Source organism: Ambystoma mexicanum, chromosome 5q (assembly GCF_040938575.1).
Source record: "Ambystoma mexicanum isolate Mex_15411 chromosome 5q, UKY_AmexF1_1, whole genome shotgun sequence".
NCBI lineage: Eukaryota > Metazoa > Chordata > Amphibia > Caudata > Ambystomatidae > Ambystoma > Ambystoma mexicanum.
In genome coordinates, this window is record NC_090933.1 from 57,515,104 (window position 1) to 57,538,701 (window position 23,598).

Below are 23,598 nucleotides of genomic sequence, written 5' to 3' on the forward strand. Positions count from 1 at the left end.
AGGTGGCTTGGCCTGAAGGGTAGGGAGGGTGAGGTGGGAGGATAAGAGAAAGTGATCACTTCAGGAAATAGGAGTGGAGAGAGGGACAGAGACGGGAAGGCCTGAAGAGATCAGAACATCAAGAGTGTGTCCTGCAGAATGAGTCGGGCCAGTGGGGAGAATGGTGAGTGAGAGAGAATCACAGAGGTTGCGAAAGAGTCCAGTCCAGAGGGGAGACAGGAGGCATCCAGGTGGATGTTGAAGTCTCCAAGAAGGAGGAGTTGAGTGGTTGAGGCCAGGAGTGAGGTGGAGAGGTCCGCCCACTCAGATAGGAAGGAAGAAATCTGACCAGGTGGCCGATAGATAGTAGCCACAGCACAGGAATGGCTAGGGGAGAGAGAGAGCCTGCAGATGAGGCAGTCAAAAGAGGAGTAGGTCTGCGTAGGAGTGACAGAGGCAGGAATCCACTCAGGGAAGATAAGGGCTACACCTCTAGCAGAGCGGTTGGACCTGGGGGCGGAGAGGATCTTATAGCCGTTAGGTAGGAGCGTGTCAAAGCTAGTGACAGAGCTGGCGTGAACCATGTCTCAGTGAGATCGAGAACATCGAGGTCAAGTTCTTCAAGAAGTCGGCAGATATCACAGGAATGTTTGACAGCAGAGCGAGAGTTAAGAGTGGCTATGTGGAGAAGGTTGCCATCATTGAAGATACAGATCAGAGGTACGCCCTGCAGAGGTGTAGAAGGAGCCCGAGAGGGGGCAGAGAGGGAGGGGGAAGTCAAGGTAGCCAAGGAAAGGGGATTCTTGGCATTGTTATAGGACATGAACAACAAGAATGTGAAATTAACTATCGTACTCAGCCTGATGACATTTCCGATAGTGGAAGAGCTAAAACACGGGTAGGAAGGAAATGGGAAACAGACAGGCGACTACCGTACTAGGCCTGACAATATTTCTGTTAGAGACAGACATTAACAAGAGGTGAGGGAGGGGGAGGAGAAGTGCATATGATTATGTTATAAAACCTTTTACACTGCGATTTTTAAAAATAACACACATTTCATCATACATCATTTATAATAATAAAAGATTTTAAACAACAATTAACAACAATATCAGAAATGCATACTTCTAAAATCCGGTATTTATCTGTTAGCTCCTATGAGCAATATTTACCAAACTGATTAAATTTGTATGAAAGTTATATTAAACAAATAAAAGCTACATTTGTTTTTTAAAAAGTAATATCAAAATGTCTATTTTTGCTGTGTGCCGTCTAAGGTATCTATCATTCCTTTGCCCCTAAGCCATATGTGGTAAGCCGCTGATACCATAACAAGTGACTCAGCGACGTACCTCATATTCCAAAATTGGTCTGTCTCATGTGACTTATATTTGTTGTAGCCTTTGGCGTACGACATGCTTAAGGTTGTGCAGTGCATTAATATGTGGCGCACCGTCTCCACTTCAAGTTTACATAAGCGACAAATACATTATTTGATCAGAATACCCTTCCAGACTCTAATGTTTGCATAAACAGGGAGAATATCAAATCGCATATACTGTAACAAAGTGTATCAGAGCCGGTAGCTGTAATTTAACCTACTACTGCCGGAGGGTTTGAGTAAGGGTACGACAGTTGCCCTTCTCCACTCATCTGGTATTATACCCATCTCCAATATTGCATTAAATAACCTTGTTAAGAGGGGCTCCCAAATGTCAACATAGTCCTGGTAATAATCAACTGGAATTCCATCAGTTCCAGGTGCTCTGTTTCTTTTTGACAACTTGATGTCTGTTACAACCTCCTTATAACTCAGTTTCAGTGGCCTATTGACTTTGCTACACATCTCAGCCGCATTGCTCACCACCTTACTATGCGCTCCCTTTTCTTCTATCACTCCCTGTCCATTGCATAATTTGGAAAGGTGCACAATCCAATTGGTGTCTGAGATTGTTGCCTCCAGTCCAGATTGTTGGATGTTGTACACTGGAGCCTTACTCACTAACTCTCAGAATGTTTTAGAGTTCCTCTCCTTACTTGCTGCCTCCAATGTCTCCCATGCAAGCTTATCCAATTCGGTTTTTCGATTCGCCAGGACCTGTTTATGCTCAGATTCTGCATAGATAATTTCGCTACTTAGCAAGTCCTCGTTTTTCAATAGGGACAGAAGCAACCTTCTGGCGGTTCTACAATGATCATCAAACCACCCTTTTGGATTACTTTTCCTAGTATCGAATTTCCAACGAATACCCGGATCTTCCTAATGAGTTCCCCATACAATAATAGAGTTTACACTGCAGACTCCACCATTAATAATTATAAAAATGTCGATAGATTTTTCTTCAAAATTCGCTGCGCTATCCATGATTTATTAGCCCCATCTTAGTCGTTTTGTGTAATGCCTGTTTCAGATAAACTCAGACAAGCATTCAATGGTGTTCCCTCCCAGGGAAACTAGATACGGTCATACAATCAAAGCCAGAGCATAATGATCACTATAAAGAGCTGCCAGATTACGAAATGCAACTATATGATGCCATAAATTAACCGACACCAAGAAAAAGGCAATAGTAGAACGTCCTCTGGTTCCCCAGTAAGTTACTGAACCTGGGAGATCTCCACCTATCCTACCATTTGTCGATCTCAAACCCATTGTTGTTAGCCAGTGCCTACATTTCATACCCATCGCACAGGTTCTTGGCTCCTTCCTACGGGGTAAGGGCATACCCAAGATCCTATCTTCTTCGGGGTCGAGAAGGCCTTCAGGGGCACCATTCCCCATTTTTAGGTTCAAATCCTCACTACCTATTAGCATTATCTCCTCATCCGGAAATGTATTCTGGGGTCTCCAATTCTCAATAAGGGCCTCATTAGTTAAGGTAGGGCTATTATAAATATTAAAAACAATTAAATATTGGCCTAGTTCAAAGTTTAATTCGAACAGTTGCAATGGCACATCAGGGTGCTTGTCCAATTCTGGTATTTTGCAATTAAGAGAACCCCTAATTAGGGATGCCATCCCTTCATAGGATCTCCCCTTACTTCCTTTGTTTGCCTTCAGTTGATAAGACCTGAAGCCATCTTAAACTATATCCCCTCCTTCCACGTTTCTTGCGACAAGATAATGGCATATTTATTTAGAATTAATTGAATAGCTCGATCAAACAGTTTGGCCTTCACACCTATATGTATGAAACCAAGGATAACATCCCCGAGTTATCCTTCTTAATATGGTGGCGCCGCTTATGTGGGATGGGGAAAAAACACTTGCATTCATCTCCTGAGTCAGAGAGGAATCTGTACAGATGTTGCCAACAGTATTGTTCCAAGATATATTTAGAAAATGATGTTTAGGAGACCTCCCACCATTGTAAGGTGTTTTATTTAGCCTAATCCTGCCCAACCCTTGCCGTTGGCATGCCACTGTATCCACCCTATTCACTCTCTCCAAAATTAACCTACAGGACCCATAATCTGCCTTATCAGGGGAAACTGGGTGACACAGGCATATACCTTCTGAGATTCCTGCTTAGAGACAGTAATTACTGTAACCTACAGAGGTAGCCTGGCTAATGCTCTGCTCTAACTCCGTCCTTGACAGGTCAATGATTAAGTGGTTAGGATCTAATGTCATTGCCCTACTTGGGAGTGGCCCCGGGCTCCTATCAGCTGGAGCCAACTCTGCAGAAGCATACCAGGTCTACCAGGAATCGTGAAAATGACAGATATACATTTTGCCATCGCCTCTCTCACACCTGTCCTGGAGTTGCCTTGAAACATCCTTTTGCTCCAAGCATGCAGCAGACATCCTGTTTAAATATTTGGCCAGGTAAACAAAAGTATCCGCATTCATAACTGTATTCCTATTGAGATCTGATACCCTTCAGGGCTCTGAATATGACTAGGGATCTGGGTAAGACTAGGGCATTAACTAGTAACAGGGGATGTGAGTTTTGGATGGCCAGCACATTGACCAAATTGGGGAAGCGATGCAGGGCTCGACAGATCAGCAAGAGATCAATCAATCAAGCTGTGCTCAATGTCTAGTAGGGGGCCCACCAGTGACCCTGTGTCTCGCTTCGTAATCACCAAGTGCAAGTTCCATCACACTCGTAAATCTATCTTTAGTTATATTTGGAATCAACGGAAGCACTTCAAACTGTCTTCCCCAATGCTTGAGCTGCCTGCCTCTTCCACACCTTCAGCCCCTGCCAAGTCGCATAACATATTTGTAAGCAGCTGGCACCACTCCAAATGGGAACCGAATCGGTCAAGTTAGTGGGTCCTATTGCCCCTTCCAAGGACTCGCTCATCACCTTCTCCGCCTTCTCCATAATTAAATGCTGTAGACAGTTCTCCTCATAGGAGCGGATAATGAAGTGTTCCCGCACTTCTAAAATCGAACTATCTGAGGGTCCAGAAAGGCTGGTTCGGACCTTGCCAGTATGCTCTAGCCCTAGCCATGGATTGCTCGATTCATAACCAGGTTTCGGCTGCATTAGAGGGGGTACTTCTAGGCCAACTCTTGTAATAGGCAGTGTAGTGGGAGAGTGAAGAGATGTCCTTACAAGCTTTGGTGGCGGGCGGCTTGTCACCTCCGCCTCTACCACATCTACCACCACCACCACATCAGCCTTCTCTAAGGTGACCCCCATAGCCCCCAAGGATCTACAAGACATGCCAGCCACATCACCCAAGATGGAGCAGCTAGTACTAGAACTGCCTGCACTGATGACAGCATCAGCACCCTCTGTCATGGAGGCCATGCCCAAAGCCAGCTCACTCTGTGCTACCCAGTAAACTGTGGCTTGCCGAGACGGCTACAAGACCCCTCCCCACACACTTTCGCATGGGCCCCCTTTCTTTGTGGTCACCTTCTGCGACCTTGGTTTCACCACCATAGCTTGTCACTAAAGGAATGGCTGACGTTATAGGATACAGTCACTGCGGAGGACTATGTTTGCAACACTTTAAATCTTTCATCACGCACAAGTGGAATGGCATTGTCAAGCAGGGGCAATGACTGGGTGCTCCTATCACACAGTTTACGTTGGTGCAGCTCTTGAAAGTATCATGGAAAATGTATCTGGCATTTAGTGGAATTGTGTCTTTTAATTAGTTGAACATATACTATAGCCTAGAATATGTTATACTTTGGCCTGGTCCACAGGAATATGCAAAAGGTACCACCCAATAAAATAAGTATATCTCCTTAAGTTGTGGAGTTACCTCTCTGGGCTCGGGTCTATAATGTACATGCCCACCCTGGCAAGAACTCTTGGCACATTGCCTGAATCTGTGAGAGGTTGGGAATGAGTACATCACTTTATTATTATTATTATTATTATTATTATTATTAATCATAATATTAATAACAAAAATAATAATAACAAACATAATAATAACAGTAATCCAAACAGGAGAAAGAGCCCTCACTAGCGAAATGTACCAAAATATCACCCCCAGAATTCCGACTCCCGAAAATTCCCCCAAAAATGTTCTGACCCCCCCCTTCCACAACATAAATATGTGGGGGGTATGGAATATAATGGTAGTATGGGGAGCTGTGGGGGGTCCTCCCCTGCATATGTATGTGGTGTAAGAGAGGGTTGAAAAAAAAGTCTGCATATTCGCCCGTCGGACTCGGGGCTCGCAGCGATCACATATATCCCTCGCTAGGGACGTTAGCTCTGATACATGCATGGGAAAGGGGACACAAGGTAACCTATTAGGGACCACCCTTGTAGCCCCAGGTCCGGAAGCCAGTGGAAATGTTAGTACGTCCTGTGATTCTGACCCTCCAACAGACATCATTGTGGAGGAGAATAGAGTGCTGATGCCTGAACTACCTACTACTGTGGAAATTGGGATTAATCTGGTGGGATTTAACAACAATCAAGCTCCTGTGATCTCCACTGGGTCAACAGAAAATGTCCCAACCTGAAAGCCCGATTTTACCCACCCACAAGGCTTGAAATACTGACAAACCCAAGAGGAGCTAGCAAAGAAGGTGGCTGACCTACACCTGAAGGATTTTAAACATCTTTGAATACGTGAAGACCTTCCGACAGACCGCTATTGGTACTTTGACTATTATAGATGGTATTATTAGAACACTTAGAATCTTGCCCCAGACCCAGATGATCGAACCTTTCATAGCCATTGACTCATCTGATACTAGTTTGGCAGAGGAGGTAGTTTACCTATCATCCCAGAAGAAAAGACTCTACATAATAGTAACACTAAACAGGTGATTTCACTAGTATCATTGTTTAATGTCCCCGGCCTTCCTCCCAATAAGGATTTGTTGAGGACTCTTGGTTCAACAACTAAATCCATTGCATGTAATTTTTCATCTTTTCTTCAATTAACACCGTAGGTATCCCCATTGGTTGGGATTTAGTTGGGTTAGACCGACTAACCAGGAATCGTTTTGAAACCACAACAGCATCACAGCATAAAGAAGGTATCACAGTGACATAATAATAAAATGGTAGGTCCCCAAGTCAATATCAGGAAGATCCTTATGGCAAGACGCATGGAATGGAAGTGGACACGAGACAAAGACATTGCTGGTGAATTTGTTGCTATTACAATTGCTGATCCATTTTTAGCTGGCTGAGTTTTACACTCCAATGTGGCAGTTTTCTCAGATACAGGAACAATTAACATGTTACCTTTGTCATATTTTTCTCCACTTCCCATTAGAGAGACCACCGATAGATCCACTCAAGCTGGGGAGAGGGAGGGCCACACCAAGCTTAACGGAAGACCAGGTCCAGGCCAGGCTAAAGCTAACAACAAAATGGCTATTATTCAAGATCATCCTGACTGCGGTATCCCCAAGACCTTAGAGGGCGTGGTCCATCTTCCCTAGGTTCAAGAGGGCCTTCCATTTCCAAAAATAATTTTAAAGTGTTTGCCACTCTGGAAGAAATAAATTGACAATGTCGAGGTGAGGAATTATTGAAATTCCGCCAATATCCAAAACTTTGTCCCTTTAAAATGGAACTGTGGTAATGTTCTTTTTATTCTGGAATTTGGGGGAGGCCAACACACGAGATTATGGGACCCCGACACTATAGACAAAATAAAGGTTTACGATGTGCTCATTTTACAAGAATCATGGGCCGTGGAGAGCATCAATTTGGAAGGCTTCACTTTATTCCAAACACATGCTACCAAGAAGAGTTGCGGCTGGATTTATGGTGGACTTGGGAATTTAGTTAAAGTCTCTTTCAAGGCAACACTAATTCAAGTGGCACCTTCCTCTAATATCCAAATTATTAATTTAAGATTATGAGGAAATCATGAAAGCCTGTAAATTATAAACATTTATAATTGTATTCAAGAAGAGAAAACGGGCCTTGCAGTTTTCAAATTCAAATCTGTGTCTAGAATTAAGGAAATCCGCTTACATTGTGGGAGGCGATTTTGAACTTAAGATAGGCAATGGTCCACCGACTGACATCCTTGATGTAACAGAGGACTTGGTTCATAGTATTCCTTCATCCATCATGTTTGATCCGCGGTCCTGCATGAATGGATTGCAACTCTATTATAGGCTCACTAAATGGGGAATTTGCTCAATTAAAGGAAGACACAAGACCGATATCCCAGGGAACTACATGTTTATTAATCAGAGAGGCAAATCTGCTATTGATTACCTCTGTATTTCCTTTACCAGCTGGAAGAATATACAGGAGTTTAATTTAGTGCATGACCTTTATAGTGACCATTCTGGTCTCCCCCTAAAACTGAGAGTGGATGACTATTGTATTATGAGGCGCACGGTTGTAAAGATGAGCAACATGGCTCTGACATCTGACAGGAAGGAAATCTTATGGGATGGAGCGTTTACTATGGAAACACAAACTCGCATTATCAGAGAAAATAAGGAATACCTGTTAAAAATTCTTGACCCAGATCCAGACCTTTCAGCGGAAACTGTGTTGAATTGGTATCAGGATGTCATGTCCAAAACAACCCAATTTTTCATAAAGATGTTCCCAGCTAACGTAACACCAACCCCACTTCATGGTTTAATGATGCCTGCACACAGGCAAAAGGGGACGTCTGCCCTAAAATCCTTAGACCAGGATAGAGTGAGAATTGTAAAAACCAGCTTATTAGAAGGTGATACAGTTAAGGAAACTTCAACTACAATTGAATGCATGGGAGAACCTTATACATGCAGCAGGTTGGTAAATTCAAGGAGTTTTTGGTGTCTTGTAACCCAAGGCCCTCAAATTAGCAGGAAAAATAACTTGATTGAAACCAATGTTCCGTATAATGAATGGGTGTGTTCATTCTCCGATCTTTACAAGGGAGATAGGGACTTAGCAGTTCCTGAGAAGTCTATAAGTGAATCTATGATCTCACCCCCATGCAGACAATGTATGTTGCGATTCTCCCTAAGTGATATCAGATTAGCATTGCAAAATCAGGCTTGGGGGGAAAAGCCTCGGACCTGACCTAATTCCTGCAGACCTTTTTCCTCTTTTGAGGAATTTTGAGCCCCTGTTCTATACTGAATATGTAACTGCCTGGTAGAACTTGGTTAGCTCACGGATTCGTGGGCAAGAGCAATAATTGCCCCAGTCTTTCAGAGCAGAATCCAAGACATACCAATTTCCCTCCTGGATGCCCAACTCAAGAGTTTTGGTAGAGCTGTTTTGACACACCTGCAAGAGTGAGTAGATAAGGATAACATACTAGTGGTCAACCAGGTGGGCTTTAGGGAAGGAATGGAGACCAATGAACAAGCATTGCATCTCTATCTTACCATCTCCAATGCCGTTTGTGTATAAAAAGCCCCAATCTATCTGGCATTCATGGACCTGAATACTGTCTTTGACAACATCAATCGATCAAAGCTTTGGCAGTGTCTCAGGAAAATGAATTGCCCGGAAGACCTTATCTCTGTACTCATATGCCTGCATAAGAATACTGTGGCATGTGTGCACTTCAGCAGCGATGGTCGTTGCCCATCTTGGTTTGCAGTCGATGGAAAGAAAAGTAGCCTCCCCACATGCATTACTGGTTTGTGAAAATCTGGAACTTTGTCGCATTGGAATGGGTCACCTAGGCCATCCAAGGCACGCAGACCAAATTTATAAAAGACTGGGAAATAGTCCTACAGTTTCTGAATAATGACAATAATGTACCCTCATGCCCTAACAAGCTACGAATCTTAGGCATCTATTAGTCTCTAGTTAACTTAAAGTATCCATGTGTGGGGGAAGGGGGGATAAAGTGGGGAGGCGGAGGGGAGAGCGGTGTTGGGGAGGGATGGGGTTAGGGAATTTGTTGGTTGGGTTGTACATTTTGATATGTCAATAAAAAAGACATTGGGCCTCTTAACAGGTTCGGCAGTAAACCTGCCGGTGCTACCGGTGGGTTGCCCTCAGACCTGTAACATATTACCGGCGCCTGACTTCCCGGTGCCACCGGGCTATTACAAGTCTGGGCGGCTGGGAAGTCAGGTGCCAGTAATTTTTTTAATCGGTTGTTAACGGTGCTGGTGCTTCCATGACAGCTTTGACTCCCGAGACTGCTGTGCCCGTCAGGGTCGGACCTGTCAGGCACAGTGACTCTGATAGGAAAACCTGTAGTTTGCCATCTGGAAACAAGGGTGCCAAATAGTTTACCGGCACGCTTATTTCCGGACTGGGAACCTCAGCATGAGGACCATTGTTTCATTTCATTTTATCTGAGATGTTTCTAAATCAATGATATGTTATTAATTTTATGTAACTGGCTGGTTATTAGTTGTGTAATTTAAATTGATTGTCTTTTTTAATAATATAAAGGTTTAATTGAACTACAAGCACTCAATAAAAAGAAAAAGAATGTGTCAATCTCCATACAAGGCCTCTTGAAGGTCTACCATTAAAGAGTGTGGCTTTGTAAAGAGTGATTATCATGGCCAACAGATAGCTGATGTCCAAGTAAAATTCACAATTACTTTTATTTAGTTCCCAAAAAGAAGGGATTAGGATTGATTGATTGCACAAAGCTGGAAATAAGGAGAATACAAGCATCACTTTAGATGTTCCTAGAGCCATCCTATGACCATGGTCCTCAGTCCTTCCTTTTGCCCCTTATAACAGGACTGCCACCCGAGTAGGCATAACAGTCACTCACATTTGCTGGAGGCAAGAGTTTTGCAAACATACGTCTTTCTTGGACCATTTACTTTCTTGGTTCAGCCAATGATATATGGCTAGTGCTTTGGTCCTCCTAAATTCCCCTAGCAGGTGCCCCAGCCTTGCACCTTTAGATATTCTGATGGGTAAGGCACTTGGAAATATACAGTTGGCTGGATCCCAGCCTAATAAAACATTCCCTTTCTAAGCTGGGCAAACTAGTATCACAAATGGGACTGGTATAGGTTCTCTTCCTTACCAACTACCTTATTTTGGCCCCACTTCCATAACTTCAGGAATCTCCTCAAAATGCCAATGTTGTCAAGTACTTCAGAGCACCTGTGCTCCTTCCTTAATTCTGAGGCCCCCATTATCTAGGTTTGTCTCCCTCTTCTATATCTCTCACTCTAACGCTTATTGGTTGTTCCATGCTCTCTCCCTTTCCCTACCGTTTCTTGTCCAATCTCTTCCTCCTTTTTTTCTATGATAGACCCTGTACACCTTTTCTCTCTCAGTTATTAAGTGTTTTACCACCTCCTTCCCCTATTCTCATGACTTCTCCCACCCCCCTCTGCATTCTCTCTCTCACTATCCTCAATGTCATTTGCTTCATGTTCACTCTTTCTCCTTCTGCTTCATCCTTCCTCCTCCACTCCACTCTCTTGACTTCTCCTCTTTATCAACCCCTCCTCTATACTCTCTCTGCTTCTCCTCTGCTCCTCTTCTGCTCCATTCCCTCTCCTCCTCTCCAATCCTTCTCTCAAATGTATCTCCATTTCCTGCTCTCTACTCTCTCCTCTCTACACGTCCTTGCTGCTCTTCACTCTCCATCTCTCCTGTACCTCTGCACTGACATCTAGCTCCCACATCTCTCTCCTGCCTCGTTTCCCTTGCATAGTCTAGAGGAGCTGGGGCCGGCATCTGATAGTGGTGAAAGCTTTTTGTTCGTGTTAGTAGAGGACTTGTTTATTAGGTACGGCCGGGTCAACCTCCAATTTACCAATAAGTTTGGAGTAGCACGGCAGAGCACCCCACTGCTCTGCATGTCAAGGTTAGAAGTCAGTTGACACCATCTTGGAAATTGTCTACCAGTGTTTCCTGGGTGTCCAGCTTGGTGATGAGGCCACCGCAGTCTGTGTCTTAAATCCCTTTTCAAGTACCATTGCTGGATAAAGAAGTCCTACAATCGGGCAATAATTGTTAAGCACAGAAGGCGCAAAAAATGGTTTCTTAAGTAATGGCATAAATACTGATTGCTTAAAGGTAGACAGAACCTATGTTCAGTAGAACTATGGACAAATGATAAAATAACAAAAAATGTGATCAGTGCGGCCAAGACGCTAGCATGTTCTTCAGCAGTTACTTCAGAATCATTTTTGAATGTATTTTATTTTATTGTTTAAAGCACGGATCTAGCTCAAGAGCAGTGTGGCGCTGTACAGGGTGTGGGTAGCCATGGTATGGGCTGGCATACTTTAACAGTATCGCAGTTCTGTGAGTTATGCTCTGTGCGTCGGTCTGTAACATCCGTTGGGACTAGCCCTTGTTTAGGTGTTGTTGAAGATAGCTACAGATTTACGGATTGACGAGTGGGTTTCACACCACAGATCTCCTTGGGGAGAGAACAATGAATGTTTTTAATCTTCGCAATGAAGAACTGATTGAAATGATTACAAAGATCTAGTCAAGGGGCACAACAGCCATGGGGACAGTCTATTCAGGGAGCGTTAGGTTTTACTGGGATAGCCTGGAGGATGGCCTTCCTTTAAGTCAAGAAGGTCCTCTTCACTACTGGATGCATGCCATTGTGTCTCTAAATGTTGGTATTTGTCTTTGATTTGGTTAAGATCAGAATGAAACCGAGGTTCTGACTGGAGTTTATAATCTCCAGGCTGAAATTAAGCTATTTTATAGCTAACCTCCTTCAAGGTCACCAGAAGTAACTCATTGAATGATGAACAAGCGGTGAAAGTGTATTGATCTGAAAGACATAGGGCCTCATTACGAGTCCGTCGGTAACCAAGGCGGTAAAACCACCTGGTTACCGCCGGACTCGTATTACCATTCCGCCTCCGTGATTCCCGGAATTACCGGGGCATTACAACCCCGGTGTCCCGGGAATTCTGGAGGCAAAATGGTGTAAATCCCCATTCCATTGAGTCCCATAGGACTCAATGGAATGGGGATCATGGAAACACTGGCACCATCTCGTGATGGTGCCGGTGTTTCCTCGTCCGCCTGCAGGCTGACCTGGTGGGATTGACGCCTCCGCCTGCAGGAGTCGTGATCGCCCGGTATGGAAAAAACGGTGGCGGCGGGTTTACCGCCACTGTTGTTTCCATAGCGGGTGAGTTGTAATGAGGCCCATAGATTATCTAATTCTACTTTCATAATATGGGAAAGGATTTTTGGGGGACAAAAGCAAGATGGGATTGTTTTTGAGGAGTTAGGTTTTCATGGGATGTCAAAAAGACATATCATATGGCCTAACCAAGCAATTTAGCATGGCTAATGCCTGAATACTAGCATTCTTGTAAAGTACCAAGTGAACACAGTGGTCCTTTTATTGGGGGGGATTATATAAGGAGCTGGAAACCATGGGAACAAAAAATGTTCTGATGGCAGTGGTGTCAGATTTGTAAAGGCATGCAAACCATACATTCAAATGAAATGTCAACAGTAATTGGGACAAATTAGTGCTTCACGATGGAAGAAAAAAGCAAGAGAAAATAAACATGTGTTCAACAAGGGAGCAGGGTGGTGAACACATATTATTTTAATTGTTGATTGACTGTTTCAAGAAAGGTTAATCAACATTGCTTCAGCCGTTATAAGGTCTTCTTTGAGAGAACATAGGGCAATCATAATTTCCTTCGTATGATATGTGATATGATATAAGCCATTAATAACACACCTGTTTGTAAGTGTTTCTAGGCGTGATAAGACAAGGGAGGACAGACAGAGGGAGAACAAGACAAATGATCTTACTATGTCTTGTGTCATTCCGATCGTGCAAGTGCGGAAGGCAAAGTAAAGGGGGAAGGTAGGGGCGAAGTATTGGGTGGGGGAAGGCGGAAGTGCCAACAGGGCAGCAATGCTCTAAGTGCAGCCAGCGTGAGCTTCTGGAGGAAAGTGAGAAAAGGAAGAATACCTCTGAGGAGTTGGATCTGGAAGTGGGACTTCTTGGCAATGTCCGTAATGTGAGGAGAAAAGGAGAGAGTGGAGTTGAAGATGACGCCAAGGTTTTTTGCCTCACAGGAAGGTGGGGGAAGAGGGCCCAAGGAGGGATGCTAGAGTGAGAGAGGGAAAGCGGGAGCAGGGGTCCCAATGAGAACGATCTCAGTCTTAGTGGAATTAAGGCAGAGATCGTTGGAGGTGCACCAATACTGAATTGCTGATATACAGTCAGGAATGAGCGAGGGAGGAGAGGAGGCTGAGCAGAGCCTGAAAGAGAGCTAAGTGTCATACTCATAACACTGAAAGTTAGAGGAGAAGGTGGAAATCAGATGGGCCAAAGCGGCCAAGTAGGCATTGAAGAGCCAGTTTGAGAAGTTAGAGCCCTGGGGAACACCACTTGTGGAGAGGCAGGTGGTGGAGAGAAAGAACTCAAGTTGGACTTGGGAGGGTCGGTCCAGGACGAAGGAGGTCAACCATTCCAGGGCCTGATCCTGATACCCAGGTTGCCTTTTACAATGCCCTCAGCTCCCCGGGTTACCGGATTGGCAAACTGGGGTGTTAATAGCATTAACACCCTCTACGGCGTGCAGAGTGTGTGTAAATGCTTAAGAACAGTATGGATATCTTCTATAGGCTGTGTCTCAGTAATAAATAATAAATCAAACCTCTCACTAATAATCTGATCAGAAATCAAGCAAGCGTTGGTCACAGCACATTAAGCATTAATCAAAGCACTGCAGAGTTTATCCAATTTATAAATCTTATTATTGTTTATTGGTTCCGGAAGAATAATAGGTGCAGGGTCTATAGAAGTTTTGAAATATGATGAAGTTGCAGATGGATTTATCCATTAATACATTGACAGAGTACCTCCCTGGTCTAGAACATTAGAGAATTGCCTTGGTAGCAATGGAAAGATTGTGCTGTGATGCTCGCCTAGTGAACTGTGCATAGAGAAGGGGCAGTGTAGTGTGCCAAATGCTGTGACAGGCAAGCGGGTCCAAGCAGGCCTTTTGGTAGTGGTTCACATGTACGTGTGTCTTTTAGGTGCTGTAGTCCTACAAATAGGATGTCAATCTAGGTAGCAACCTGCGGTATCATGGGAAATGTAGTACATATGTAAATAACAAATGGAATATTGGGGCAGTAAAAATGCAATTTGTGCTATAAATCAGTAGTAATAACGTATCTCAAACAGAGCTAAAGGGTGAGCCAAGGGGAGAATGAAATGTGAAAGGTAAGTACAATAGAAAGGACTAGAAACACCTTTCTACGTGCTGCAATGGAAAATATGTGGCAGTCAAAACATTATTACTCACATGAATCACACACGCACATGAATCACAGGCTCAAAATATAAAAATCAAAGCCAATACAATAAAGGTGTTGTTGAGCTAAAGCTGCCTCACCTCACTCCCCCTCCCAATCCGTTCACACCCGACTAAATGCCAGGTGCTAATGCCTTTATTTCTGGCCCATCAAGCATACTGTACTTGGCACTGCAGAACTGTAAGGCCGTCCCTGAAGAGTGTGATATAGGGAGTTAGTTCAAGCATAGATCAATCCACTCCACTGTTATTATTTTTAATGCTTTCAGTAAACAGTACATTTAACAACCAGGGTACTCAATTATTTATTATTTATTGCTATGATATATTCCCTGCTTTTTATTGGATATGTTTTTATATGCTTTTTTTGGCACGGGAAATAAGCACCTGTGAATGAGTTCTACATTTATTGTTATATGTTAATTTGTATAGTTTTTATCCAACACATGCTTTTATCATGTATGTTAATAGTGTGTCTATTTTTTCTTGATTGTTTGAGATATAGACTTTCTCAACTGTATTTCTGCTTTTATGCTTTATAGGATTAGATGTCCCAGAACACATGGGTCACATTGATATTGATATCAATATTGATATTTATTCTAAAAGAATGCACATTTTCTGCTTGAAAGGGCATTTGGGAAATCATCCTATATTGCACACAGAACCAATCTCCACTTCTCGAGGAATGCCCCTCCTTCACAGAGACAATGTGTTCAGTAGTGCTGTTCAGCCGAATATGCCATCACCTCGCTCATTTCCCCTCCCCACCCTGTAAATATGTGACCCGGTGTTAAGTCATTGCAGCAACAAGTGCAGTTATAGTGGACACTGTTCCGCACGAGACATCCAGCAACAGGTAAGCCCAGATGGGCTTTTCCAGTATTCTCGGAGCGCTTTGCTTGTTTCCAACATGGCTGCTGTACCCTGCAACTAACTACAAGGGTCTGATGTCCAGGAAAAGCCTGCCTTTGCAGACGGCGGATTGGCCGTGACTCCTCTACATCACCTTCTGATCACGGAGACGACAGACATACCTGCCTTACCTCTGGGTTTTACCCGGAGACTCTAGGTTTTTACGCTCTTGTCCGGGTCTCCAGGCGTCCACACTAGATTTGTGTGCTTTGATCCCTTTCCTGCCATGCACGCAACAGCGGCAACTAAGGCTGTGTCCGTGGGCGCTTCCTAACAGCACATCTGATGAGAGTGAGCGTTTTTTTGCTGCCCACCGCCCCCCACCCCCAAATGCGCTCATGTTTGCCTTCAAAGGGAGTTAGCTGTAATGAAGGGGAGACATTACGGCCTCCACTATGGCAAACTTGTGCTATGCCACATGTGAATCAAAAAAAGCTATTGTGAGGTGCTCGAGAGATTTCATTATCACGGTGATAATTCACTTAGTTTACATACACGTTCACGGTAGGCTTTTTTTGGGCGGCTTTTAACTTCGCTCTCCCTGGACGAATCCTCACCAAACTTCGCAAAAAAAGTACATGGTCCACTCTGATTTTTTTTCTGCAAAGTTTGGTGAAGTTTGGTCCAGGGGGGGCAAAGTTATAGGGGGGGTCCCAAAATTTCTTTTTTTCCCATAAACTGAATGGGGAAAAAACTTTGCGCATGCCTACAGCCCAAACCGCTGGATGGATTTTCACCAAATTAGTAAAAATGAGGGGTGTCCTAAGGACAGTATTCCCATCCGTGCTGGCCACAGGCAAGTTGAAGGTGTTCTAATGACACGCGCGGTGTCCGCGGACATAAAAATTGCCCATATGCCACAGTTAAAATGTTTGATTCTATGGGTGTGATATGCTTCAGTGGTTGTGGTCAGGGCGTAGGCCATGCACCCAAGACCGAAGTTATAAGAACTGAAGTTATAAGCCACCATGGGTGTGATATGCTGCGGTGGTTGCGGCCAGGGCCATTAGCACTAAAGTTATAAGCCACCATGGGTGTTATATGCTGCGGTGGTTGTGGCCAGGGCCTAGAGTCTTTTCCCAAGACCGAAGATATATGCACCGAAGTTATAAGACATCATGGGTGGCTTGTAACTTTGCTCTCCCTGGATGAATCCTCACTAAACTTCGTAAAAAGTGTGACATGGGTGGGCCCATATAGACAGTTGAAATGTTTGATTCTATGGGTGTGATCTATGGGTGTGATATGCTGCGGTGGTTGTAGCCAAGGCCTAGAGTCTTCGGTGCATGGTCGAAGGCCATGCACCCAAGATCAAAGTTATAAGCACAAAGTTATATGCCACCATGGGAGTGATATGCTGCGGTGGTTGTGGCCAGGGACTAGAGTCTTGGGTGCATGGCCGAAGGCCATGCATCCAAGACCAAAGTTATATGCACTGAAGTTATAAGCCACCATGTGTGGCTTATAACTTCGGTCTCCCTGGATTAATTCTCACCAAACTTTGCAAAAAGTCTGATATGGGTGGGCCCATATAGACAGTTAAAATGTTTAATTCTATGGGTGTGATCTATCAGTGTGACATGCTGTGGTGGCTGTGGCCAGGGCCTAGAGCCTTGGGTGCATGGCCGCAGACCCTAGGCCGTAGGCCATACACCCAAGACTCTAGGCCCTGGCCACAACCACCGCAGCATATCACACCCATAGATCACACCCATAGAATCAAATATCTATCAAATATTTGCAAATTTACAGCTTGTGTACTGTTTGATTTGTATAGTTTGTATGTGAAGTTTTGGCTACGTCATGTCATTAAGATTGTAGAGTTTGGTAACAAGCACTGCAGTATAACATATCCATGGAAGTAAACATTTTGTATTGTGGTGTATGGTTAGATGTTTTGCACCCAAGACCGAAGTTATATGCACTGAAGTTACAAGCCAACATGGGTGGCTTATAACGTCACGCTCTCTGGATGAATTCTCAACAAACTTTGCAAAAAGTGTGATATGGGTGGGCCCATATAGACAGTTAAAATGTTTGATTCTATGGGTGTGATCTATGGGTGTGATATGCTGCGGTGGTTGTGGCCAGGGCCTAGAGTCTTGGGTGCATGGCCGCAGGCAACAACCACCGCAGCATATCCCACCCATAGATCACACCCATAGAATCAAATATCTATCAAATATTCGCAAATCTACAGTTTGTGTACTGTTTGATTTGTATAGTTTGTATGTGAAGTTTTGGCTACGTCATGTCGTTAAGATTGTAGAGTTCGGTAACAAGCACTGCAGTATAATATATCCATGGAAGTAAACATTTTGTATTGTGGTGTATGGTTAGATGTTTGCTTCAATGGTTCTGTTATGCAGCAGTATTTATGTGTTCTATTAGAACATACTTACTGTTTGATTTTTTGAGATTGGATATATTTTTTTCATGAGTTGCGTAACTGGAGCACATATTCTTTTTCAATTTATGTGATAAAAGAAAAGAGCATGTTAGTGTATGTATTTTATAAAGACTTATTACATTGCATAATAGAAATTTCAGCTTTTTTTCGACCCTCATATTTAGTAGTTTACAAACCAGTGCAATTTGCTCAGTTTCTGTGTATGTTTTTCAAATCATTGGGTCTGTGGGAAAAAAAATCCATGTCAGATTAAAAAAAACTTTTTTTTGTTATGCTACAGTCTATTTGTTTGTTTGTTTTCAGTGTTCACTTGTTGTTCTGACTAATGTTCTATCTGTTGGCTCGTTGCAGATTTTTGGAGCAGTTAGATACCTGCTGTATTCTAACTGGCTATTTTTTGTTATAATCTAGTGGTATTGATTGATCTGTTTGGTTGTTGCAAAATCTTGGGGCCGTTAGATACCTGTTGGCGTATTCTAACTGTTTATTTCTTGTTATTATTTAGTGGTATTCATTTATCTGTTTGGTTGTTATAGAATCTTGGGGCAGTTAGATACCTGTTGGCGTATTCTAACAGTTTATAGTTTTTTAACTGAAGTTTTGTTAATGTTTAAGTACAGATTAGTTATTAAATTTTGGTTTTAAGAAGATTAAATAAGTGTTTGTAAGATTTGCTGGTAATCTCTGCTTTAGAGTAATGGTACTATCATTACATTCAAACCAGCCACATTTCTTTTTTATATATGCAGTGTAGTGACCTGCATTGGTTGTGGCTCCTGCGTGGTAGATTATACCTATTACTGTGAAAGTTTTCTTACCAAGTGATACTTGACCTTGTGTGAATCCAGTCAGCTTGCAGTTGTTTTTGGTACCATCTGCATTGTATCGTAGAAGCATTAGTATTATGTATTTACTATGTGTTTGTCTTAGTAAGGTGGAGCAATTATCTGAATTGCAGGTACTACATAATCTACCATGGTTTGCATTTTGTAAAAGTTGTTGAAATGGAACGGATTCACAATTAGGTATGGATACATACCCAAAGCACTAATTAGGGATTTGTTCCTGTGCCACATTGTTGCAGAGAGTGCATGTATGTTTCCACATGTATGAAATCTGGAAGATTTCATTTATATGTATGTTTTTGTTTTCCAGTACTTGTAGTAAGTACATTAGAAATTCTTGTGGATCTTCTTGTAAGTTTATAGTGAATTTCACCATTCCGGCACAGTAGTCCAATTCTTGTCTTATTCCATGAACACTATACGTGTTGTCAGGATTGTTTGTTGCGTTTCTATGAAGGACTAACATTTGCAAACACATTTGGTCTGTACTGTGTAAGTAAATGTTGTCAACAATTGGTGGCAATTGAGATAGAATATTCATTGCTACATTTGCGTAGCAACTTACACCAGTTACATTTGAAAATTTGAATGGACCAGATAGTTCTGTGTCCAAGTCATGTTTTCGGAGTGAGTGTTGCTTCTTTGAAGAAGTACCTGAGTTACTTTGAGTAATAGGTTCTTCTTTGGTTGTGGTAATTGATGAAGGATTAGCTTCTTTTACTCTCTTTGGAGGATTTGAAGTGAGATCCTGTTGCATTTCTGTTTGAATTAGTTTTCTTTTAAAACGTTTTCCTGTTTGTGGAACAGGATATGTTTTTAGATGGGGGGTGTATAGTGAACGTAGTCTATTGTATTCTAAAATGCAAGGAATATCAGTGTTTACTTTACTTGCATCAGAGTTGATTAGAATTAGACCGTCAAGTGTACGTAACCGTGATAGTGCTACATAGCTGATGCCTTCTTTAAAGTCTGTGTTCCCAATATCTATCAACGCTTTGTCTAGGGTAAGACCTTGTGATTCTTGAATGGTGACTGTGTATGCTAGAGTTAGAGAAAATTGTTCTCTGCATACATACATGTCTTTGAAGAGAAGGAATCGAGCTGTTGAGCGCCCTATCCTTTTTACTTCTGAAAGTTTGTCAAAGAGAATATTGACAAACTGAATGTTGTTGTCACGTGGGTATGTTTGAAAGCCAACAACTGTACCCAGTGCTCCATTAACTGTCCTTGTTCCATGTCAAGGTTACGTTTAAGCATTACTCTACATTTTAAGGATAATTTTAATATTTTCTCCAAACCAGCTGTGTTGGAGATAGAATTTTCTAAGGTATTTAGACTTGTTGTGGCTTGTTGACACATGGGTAGTGTCATACCATGTACGCCCAGTTTGTCTGTGGAGAAAATTTCAATTATTGGTTGCATTTCTTTTTTCAACATTGTTCCATTGAATTTGGAACAGCTTGCAAGAGTTGGCATTAAGGACATACAATTGACATTTGTGTGTGCTAATTGTCCCATAACATCAGTAGCACATGAGTTATGGCCATAAAGTGCATGGATGTGCCAGGTTTTTAATATTGCTTATGCTTTTTGAGATAGTACACCAACTCTAATACTTTTTAAAATGTTGGTGTAAGTGAGGTGTGCAGATTGGCACATGTTTTCTGTTAATTTTCTGTATTGGAAATGTTGCCAAAGGTTGACATTTCCTATGTTGCCAACAGTTTTATGGCAGAGTTTGTCTCCTAAGGTTCTAAAAATAGGTTCACCTTTCACTGGTGTCAATTGAAGAAGATCTCTGAAAACAATAATGTGTTTTCCTCCAAAGAGTTCTTTGTAGTTTGTTTTAAGTACTTCTTGCAATCTGAGGTGAATCAAAGCCAACATTAGATTGGAGTCCATGCTCACTTCATCTATTATTAGCATTTTCATTTGTTTAACACTCTGCGTAGTTCCATTGCAGCTTCTGTAGAAAGTTTGTAATATTCTAATTTGTTTTGGTGCTCTACTGGAAGGAGTAGTAATTGGTGTAGTGTAAGGTGACACCGCCTATGTTGTAGGCAGCTAAACCTGTGGGGGCAGTTACAACAGCTGACAGTTTGTTGTTTGTCAATTGTTAAAGAACTTGCTGATGATTTTGATTAAGAATGTTTTGCCTGAACCAGCTTCACTAATGACGTGTAGTAGTATAGGTTTGTAATTTTGGCAGGTACATTCTTTATTTTCATGTTGTACACCATGTGCAAATTCTTTTGTTACTTCTTGAAAAATGGTATGCTGCTCTTTGTTCAGTTTTGATTGTAGTACAGTTAAGTCTTCTGTATCTTCTTCATAGTGACACATGGTGTTCTCTACTTCTGTCATTGCTAATTCCGCCTCATTTGCTATTAGTGGCTGTCCCAGTGGTTCTTGACTTCCTGTTACAGAAGGTTTACTGTTGGGAGTGTCCTTACCTAGTTGGGCCTGGAGTTCTTCTTCGTGTTGCTGTTCATTGTGCAACATTGTTTTGTACTGTGTAAAGTTTATATCGGTGATAGTGCTTTCATTTGCTTTGAAAGCGTCTTCATAGGAGTCATAGTTTTATAGTATCTCTTCTTCTTTTCTCCATGGTTAAAAAAGTTGTAGCAGGGACATGTAATATAGTTCTTTATGTTGAGGAGCATTTAATGACAATTTGATATGATTAATTAAGCTTCGTTTGGTAAGTTTCACTAAGCTGCCTTCACAATCTGTCACTCTATATCTACCTTTTGTTTCATCAGGTTTTATATTATTTTTGTATGTGAGGTTTTGGGCTATGTGGTATAGACACATGGTTTCCAAAGTGGTACTCCTGTTCGGGTAGTATGTGTCTAGTAAATTGTTTTTCAAAATGTCTTGGCTGTTGGGATAATTTGTGGCTATTGTTTCTATGTCGTCACATGATTTGAGAACTCTTTTTCTAGATTTAGCAGGACCAAGACTTAGCCATACTATATTTTCAGATTTTCCATACAAAGCAGTACCGGTTAAACGATCTGCAGCTTCATAGGAGCCACATTCTCTAGGAGAGAGCATTTTTATGCCTAACCTGTACAATTTCTGAGATATTGTTTTGTCCGATGATAGGTCATTCCAGAGGTCTTGAAGCTCTGTTTTTTCTGCTTTTGTTAATTAGGCTATAACATATCGTGCAATTGCAGTGGAATTGTCTGCAATGTACTGCACATCTATGTTTGCATTCCATAAGTGGGCAATGATTGCATTGTAATCATTGATATATTTTGATTCTTCTGTTCTTTTTATGTAATACGTGTTCTTAGGTGATTTATCTTTAACACTATGTCTAACTGAAGACATGAAGTTGTTCACTTCACTTGTTTCTGTAACTCGTCTAGGGAAACCAAAGCGGCATTTGGTGTAGTATTTCCCTTTGTTTTTGTATTTGCGACGACAATATTTGCCACATTTGTGTCTTTGAAATTGTACAATTTGTGCATGAAGATCACTATTTGTTGCTTCAAATAGAATTTCACAAGTGACATATTTTTAGATAAACTGTAAAACAGTTGCATCACTGTCCTGACCAAATTTAGGAGCATCTTTAATCCATAAAAGCATGTGGATATGTGGTGCTCCTCTGGCTTGGTATTCTTTTCTCCAAAAGAAGTGTTGCACTTCTCCAAGGGGAGAAAAAGTTTTATTACAAATAAAGTGTAGCATAGCAATGAAACGATGATGGAAATATCTTGAAAAATTAACAGGATCTAGAGAGCAATGTTCTCCAGGTGTTAGTATAGTTATGTTTGTTTTGTTTATGTTTGATATGCGTAGGAAATCATGTAAATATTCCCATGCATATTCTGAACAACTTAATGTAACAAACCAAGTGGGTGGGCCAAGGTTTCTTATCATACAACGTACATATCCGTGACATCAGAACCAGTACTCTTTCATACCACGCATGTTTGCTAACAGATTTGTAATGCTTAATTGTAAAACCTCATCTTTTTCTTGCACTTTTTGTATTAATTGCGTAGCTGACATATTTTGAAAGTGGGTTCCTGATTTCAATATGTGTGCAACTCCATAACAAAGAGTTGCTAGTTCACTTTCAAAGAGTAAGTGGAATATGGATTCCACATTTTGTCTAAATCTGGGATCTTCAGAATACATTCGTAATGAGCGGTATTCTGAAGCTGTTATCTGAGTGGGTCTATCATCGTACCTTCCTCCTTTGCCTGTAGGAAAGAGTAGAGGAAAAGCATGTGCTTCTATACTTTTTCCCCATATGCTGATTGGTGATCCTTTGGTTTGTCGCATTTGGTATGTTTCTAGTGCATCATCTAGGGTGTCATTAGAGTGTAATGGATGAATTGTATAATGGTCTAAAATATTGGATACTGTAGCAGGATCTAAAAGTTCAAATTGACCAGTTTCTGGTGACTCTTGAATTATTTCAGTTGTTTCCCTTAAGTTTTCTTCAATATTTATTTCTTTGTAGTATTCATTATTGTCTTTTAGATATTGCAAGGCTTGTCTAATTTTATGTAAGTCTACAAGTTGTTGCCAACTAGTATTGTCTTTTGTTGGTACACCATTTACTAAGACAATTAAAAATGTTCTCTATTGGACGTTGCACTCCCAAAGTGTGCACATTTTCTTTAAGATCTAATGGTAAATAAACTACTTTGCCACAAATGCCTTTCACCATTTCAGAGGGAGGTAATTTTGCTGTTTTTGGTTGAAGGCGTATTATTGCTTGAAATGGGTGAACTGTTTTAATTATGATGCTCTCATATAAATTGAGTTGT